Below are 6512 nucleotides of genomic sequence, written 5' to 3' on the forward strand. Positions count from 1 at the left end.
TCATGTTGTATCACCAATGATGTGATAGCCTGGCAGTGGTCCTGGCCTTCTTATGGAGTACCTGATGTAAGAGTCATATAAGCAAAATTAAAGGAGATGGAATACAATCAGTTGCACTTGTTAGAATTTTCGAGAAAATAATTGCATTGATAGTGTACTTGGATTTCTGTAAGAAATAAGACTTGGTACTGCATGAGATCTGGACAGATGTAACACAGCTGAGGAACCATCAGGGATGCCAGTTTCTAGTGAGGACATACAAAGATTGGTTCTTCCCTATGGGATTGAACTCTTTTCACTTCAGTGACCTGAAAGGGAATTTTAAACAGTGATTGACTGAGTATGTAGATGGCACGATGTCTGGAGAAGTGGTAAATCACTCCAAGAACAGGCTACTTAAGAAAGTGAGATAATTCATCTGGCTCTGTATGGGCATAGCTGGGAGCAAAGGAGATAAGCCATAGTTATAGCATTGACTATGTCCTGAGAAATTTGACTCTGAAAGACTTGGAGATTATAGAGAAAAATCTGGTGAAGAACAGACCCTCACATGATGCTGGCACCTGAAAAGACTTAAGCAGACCCTTGAACTGATCCTGATATATATATATTTATAAAGTATGAGTGAACAGATCACATAAATTCTGGATTTCTCCCTGGTCTAACAGTTTGGGAGCACTAGGCTCCATGCTGGTGTCCACCAAGGAACTGGTCTCAAGAACATGAAAATGCTTAAAAGATTAAAACTTTATAAGGAAACTGTCGTGATAACAGTCTGCTTGGCAAAGGATAGGAGTGGTCTGAATACATTCTGTAGATAGTAAATGAGATATTTATATTCACAAAAAATAGTGAGATCTTAGCTCTCCCTGGACAAGAAGGAAAACTAACTTCAAAAGACTAGACCAATCAGTGCTAGAAGAAATAAGATGCAGCTGCCTTTAACTGTGACAGTAGCTAAGCACTGGGACAAGTTCAAAAGGTAGACAGAGATCTGCCATCACCGTTTTCCAAACCAATCTGGATGTGGGAAATAATAAAAAATAGCGCAGGCTCTAAGAGCTGTGGTCTGCACTGAGCTGGGAGTTCAACATCTGACAAATGCCTCCATCTGGCCTAAAAACCTGTGACTAAGTTTTGGCTGGCGCCTGGGTTTCTGCAACATGAGCAGGCGAGGGCTGCCCTGTGAGTGAAACAGGCACTGCTCCTCCCCGCTCGGATCCCACCCAGCCCGGGGGAGAGAGCTGGGTTGTCCAGGGTCAACAGCGCTCCCAAAATAGCAGCCAAAAAGTTAATGTTTCCCTGCTAACCTGCTCAAAAAAGAGGAGAGGGAGGTGAAGGGGAAGGCCATCACTGTGCCTGTGTTGTCTGGGCTCTCCGGCTGGCAGATTTAGGAGCCAACAGACCCTCTGTCTGAGAGAGAAGCTGGGGTACATTTTTTCCCAGTTACATGTAGGTGAGTTGAAGAGGCTGTCACCAACTCATAGCCTCGTAGGATAACTCAGGTGGGAAGGGACCTCAGGAGGTCATCTGTTCCAACCTTCTGTTCCAAGCAGGGTCATGGAGAGGTTTTTAAAATGTTCTTGCCTTTGAAAAGCAGGATCAGTCTCTAGCTATTGCAGGATCAGCCCTGCCAGAAACAACTTAGCTGAGAGGCTGGAAAGGATTTTTTAAACGGTGTATCATTCCCTTCAGATAACACAATATATGTGTCAAATAACTCGAACACATTTCTCTCCTTCCTACATTTCTAATTAAGAACATAGGCTAAAGGTTTCAGAAACAGCAATGAAGCCTAAGTCCCACTGGCTCTTCAGAGCACTTGAAAATGTCCATATCAAGTAAGAGCATATGGATGATTATCCTGGGAAGCAGTATCCACCTGTGCAGAGTGCAGAATGCAGGGAATGCAACAGGGTACTTTCAATGCTAGTTGATTTGCCCAATGGCATCAGGTGTTCCTGGACTATGAGCACTTTTTCCATAATGCAAATGCTTCTGCCCTCTTCTTTCTGCAAATTCGTTGCCCTTCTGAGCCCAGACTGGGACACAGGGTGAAGAGTGGGGGCATATAGACGTGAGAAATGTATTTGAGTACAGACAGTACATCACTGAAACTGCTTTCTTTTCAGAGTTGGTGCCTTTCACTGGGGCTCAGATAACTTGATTTGGCACTATTCACTGCTAAGTTTTCCATACCAACCGCAGCTGAGCTTTGTTTAAATGAGGCTTGCTGAAGCTGTGCTGAAAGTGAGTTTAAAGGTTCACAGTCTTTGGAGTGGATCCAGGCAGCTCTTTGTGCCTTCAACTCCCTTGGAAACTGCAGAGGGCTGGGGGCCGGGAGAAGATTTGCATGAGCAAGTTCTCCCCCTGGCCCCTGCTCAAGTGCAAAGCAGTGAGCAGGGGCAGAAATTAAACACTGTGGGCCAGATTCTTTCTCCTTCTTTGAGTCCTCTTACCTGCATCTCTGCTATTTTGACCTGGTAGCACTGAGTACACATGTAAACGGTGGCACAGGATGCAAGCAGTGAGGAATCAAGCACCAGCAGAAGCAGTTTTAGGGATAAGGAACTATGACACTGGCTTAGTACCCCAGGTTGTGGCAGTCGGAGAGGAGGACGCTAATTCTGCTCAGATAATTTAAGTAGCAAATCACCTTTAGCCCCTGCAAAGAGCTCCTACTACTTTAATGACAGCTGCACCTGTGGTGTCGAATGCCCAACGTGCTGCTTTGCACAGTGCAGCCACTGTAGAAAACACACTGGGTGTCCCCCCAGCTTTCTTCTGCAGTAACTTCCTTTCTGAGGAAAAGTATTTTTATTGTATCTGTAGTCCTTTTGTTCTCCATTCTCTCAGGAGAAAAAGAAAGTCTGGTCACCCTGTGACCTTGGTGCCCATAGACAACTTCAGATTTACTCAAGAAATACCACCCAGGCTAGAAACCAGCCTCTAGTCTGAGTAGGAGAAGGATTAGTTTAATAAAAGATGACTTTACCTTCCTCAAAGGCATCATCTTCTTCTCCGGGTGCAGTCAAATCTTCCTGGGCGTGCTGCATCGTGGAAAGGACACAGCTCAGGGAGCAGCCAGAGCTGAGTGCTTGAACTGGTTCCTACACTACAGCTCGACTATTTCCTTTTACCAGCTGCCTAAACATTTTGGTGGTAACAGCTTCCGCATCTGCACTTACAAAAACAATCTCATTCATACAAACAACGCCTCTTCTTTTTACAGCCAGCCTTAGAGATGAGTTTTGAGGTCGAGTGTCTTTACTGTTGAGAGAGAAGTTGATTTTGAGAGCAGTGAGAGGCAGGGCAGGCTTAAAACGCACCCTGCCCTGTTGCTGAATGCTGTAGCAGTGAAGCCCTGTCAGCCCATGTAAGGGTTTTGCATATGAATGTGAATGTTTTCTGGTGGTAGAGATAGAGCCAGGGAACCACTCACCGTGCTGGGTCTGCAGAGCAACTCGTTTTCACCCCAGGGACAGTGTGACAACAGGAAACCCCCCATCTCTCTCAGTGCCATGTGTTCAGGGGACTAACTTTTTATTTAGCACAGCAGCAGTGACAGCACGTTCTCACCCACGCTGGGGTGACCCACGGCAATGGACATCTGGACAAGCTGGAAAGCCAAGGTGATGGCAATTGTCCCTTGGGCAGATGCCTTAGCAGGGACATGATTCTTGCAGTTAGACTTATCCCAGTCTGTGGTGCATTACCAAACCTAGGGACCTTCCTGATCAGGTGTACAACAGAACGACATCAAAGTAAAACTCACTGTCTGCCAATAATAGGCATATAATTTGAGTGTCTCTGTCACTACTAATTTGTCATCACACTGGTCCATTCAGTCACTGTGTTTCCTGACCTTTATATATCAAGTTGACTCCTTTGTGTCAGGTCTCTCAGTTTATGAGAGGACCTTCTCTACAAACAAACTTAATCCAAACTCTCACAAAAATACATTTGGTCTTCAGGTGTAGTGTCTGAGCCTTGCATAGCCCTGCTGTCTTCATCAATCTACTCAAGGATATTTCATGTGTATGTCTGTCCACATATAGCTGTGGAGCCTAGCACGGGTAGTCCCTCATATCGCTGCTACCAGAACTTAGAATGTAATGACAGTAAACCTCTACTAAGCTGTGATTAGTCAGTCTAGTAATTGCATGTGTCGCCACACCCTTGGAAGTGAGACTCCCAGCACAGCAGTCGTGTTCACTGCAGCTTCCGGATGATGAATCACAAGCAGATATCATGAGCTCATCTCTAGTTATTGTATTGGGGTTTTTAATAGCTCTAGCAGAGGGTTTCTGCACGGCAGTGCACAAGCTGCACTACTCCTGACGGAGAAGACAAGACAAAAGATGGGACAAGTTCATTTGGAGCACCTAACCTAACCTCAGCCCAGGCCATGTTCATTAGCAAATCCTGTGGCAGCACTTTGATCATCACAGGAAAGTGAAAATCCCCTTACCAATTCAAGCACAGCCTTCCTCTGGATGTGAGGTCCCTGGAAGGTGGTGCTGCAACCCATGGATCTTGTGCCTCCCTCTCACTGTCACATCAGGTGCCTTGGCTGCACAACCTGGGAGTTGCTGCCTTGCCAGGGTAGGAAAGCTGTATTTTCCTAGGTGAATGTGGGAGAAGCCAAGAGCACCCAAGGGCGTCTGTTTGGTAGAGCAGTATGGCTTGACTGCCCAGTTGTTTCTCTGCCTCATCAGCAAGACTTCTTGAGGAACTCTGTTTCTAGGAGGGTCCCCGTGATCTTTGCTTTGCTTTAAAATTACCCTTGGCTATTTCCCCACAGAGTAAAGATGACAGTTTGGCCCAACAGGTAAGGGAGAGGACTTGTTTCTGGCCCCACTGGACAGGCTTGGGGAAGTCACTTCTTTCTAGACTTCCCCCCTCACTTTTTTTCCTGCTCTGCTTATTTGAAGTGATTTCTTCACCTCTAATTAGAGCTGCTCCCTATTGTGCTCATGGGAGCATCCCTCTGCCTCAGTAAGGCCGTCCTGCCACAGTGCTGAGTAGATGGAGACAGTCATAAAAAGAGAGAAACAGCATTATGGGGTGATGAGGAGAAGCAGAGAAAAATGAGAGAGGTGTGAGAAGAGATGGAGACATGAAAGCTGCAGAGGAAAAGAATTAATTCGGAGGGAGGGGATGCCAGCACAGGAGGTCGGCACCTCTCCAGACGCTGACTCCCAGGCTCAGAGCTGGGAACCGCTGAGCTTGCAAAGCCTTGTGGGACCAGCACGTGAAATGGGTGTTGGGGGTGAAGGAAAGAAGTGCTGAAGGAAAGACAGCCACAGGATGTATCTTGCCTTAAAGCTTCCCGGCAAAAGCCACTCCCAGCAATGGGCAGCCACTGCCGTATGGTTTCCTGGAAACAGTAGGAGGTGGTTGGCAGAAATTTTGAGCCCCTGTAAAGTCAAGGGTTAAACTGCTCTGGGGTGCTGTGGAGCACGTCAGTCTCTGAGGACTGGGGTGAGCCAGAAGAGGCTCCTGGTCTGCTGAGAAAGATTTTTGGGCTTGATTTGGATAATTTGCAAGATGAATGATGGTACAAATACAGATGTGAGCACTCAAACCAGACAGACAGCCTATTAGGAAGAATCACAGAGAAAATACCCCACAACAGCAATGCTAACTTTCCTGTGTTGTCCTGTGATTGAAGCTTATTTGCAAACTGAGCATGGGAAGTTTTAGCCATTTACTGCTTCCTGCATGAAAGTGAAGGAGCAAGCCACACTGTCCTGGTTATTGTGGCAGCTCCCTTTTGTACTGCATTTCCCTGGGACTTAAAGTTATTTCCTTACCCACTGTTTTCAGTCAGCCTCTCCGGATGCCTGTTACCTTGACAGCCCTTTTTCTTTTATTTTCAGGAATTAAAAGGCATCAAAAGCTGTCCTCTCTCCCGAAAACAACTGTCACCAGAATGAACACACCAGTCGGGCTGGTGATGAATGGTAATGACTCAGCCTCCATTGCAGATGCACAAAGAGGAGTCGCTTTGATTCGTTCCTGTTTGCCACATCGTCCCTTGACGGCAGCCTTACCTACATTGCTCGCAGTATGTGATGTTCCTCCAGAAACCTGTCCCCCAGGGAGCACGGTGCTCTTTCCCTCAAGACAGGATAATTTAACATGGACAAAACCACTCCACCTCACATGGATACCCAGGCCCCCCTCCTCCTTGCTCCATGTTTGCCTTTGGGGCAGCATAATTTTGCCCTGGAAGTCTGTGTGCCTGTGCCTTTGCTGCTTACTGATCTCAACCATCCAGCCTAACAAAGTGCCTTCCTCCTTGCTTTGTTCTGTAGCATCTCTGGGTTTTTTTTTTCTCTCTGTCTCCAGAAGAAGCCCCTGACATTAGCTCAGTTGGTTAGAGCATGGTGCTAATACCGTCAAGGTCATGGGTTTAATCCCCATACAGGCCATTCACTTAGGAGTTGGACTCGATGATCCTTGGGTGTTCCGCGAAACAAACAAAGCCATATTTTTGCATCAAAATG

The sequence above is a fragment of the Pipra filicauda genome, unplaced genomic scaffold (assembly GCF_003945595.2).
Source record: "Pipra filicauda isolate LSUMZ 115617 unplaced genomic scaffold, ASM394559v2 scaffold224_size1409572_pilon, whole genome shotgun sequence".
Taxonomy (NCBI): Eukaryota; Metazoa; Chordata; class Aves; order Passeriformes; family Pipridae; genus Pipra; species Pipra filicauda.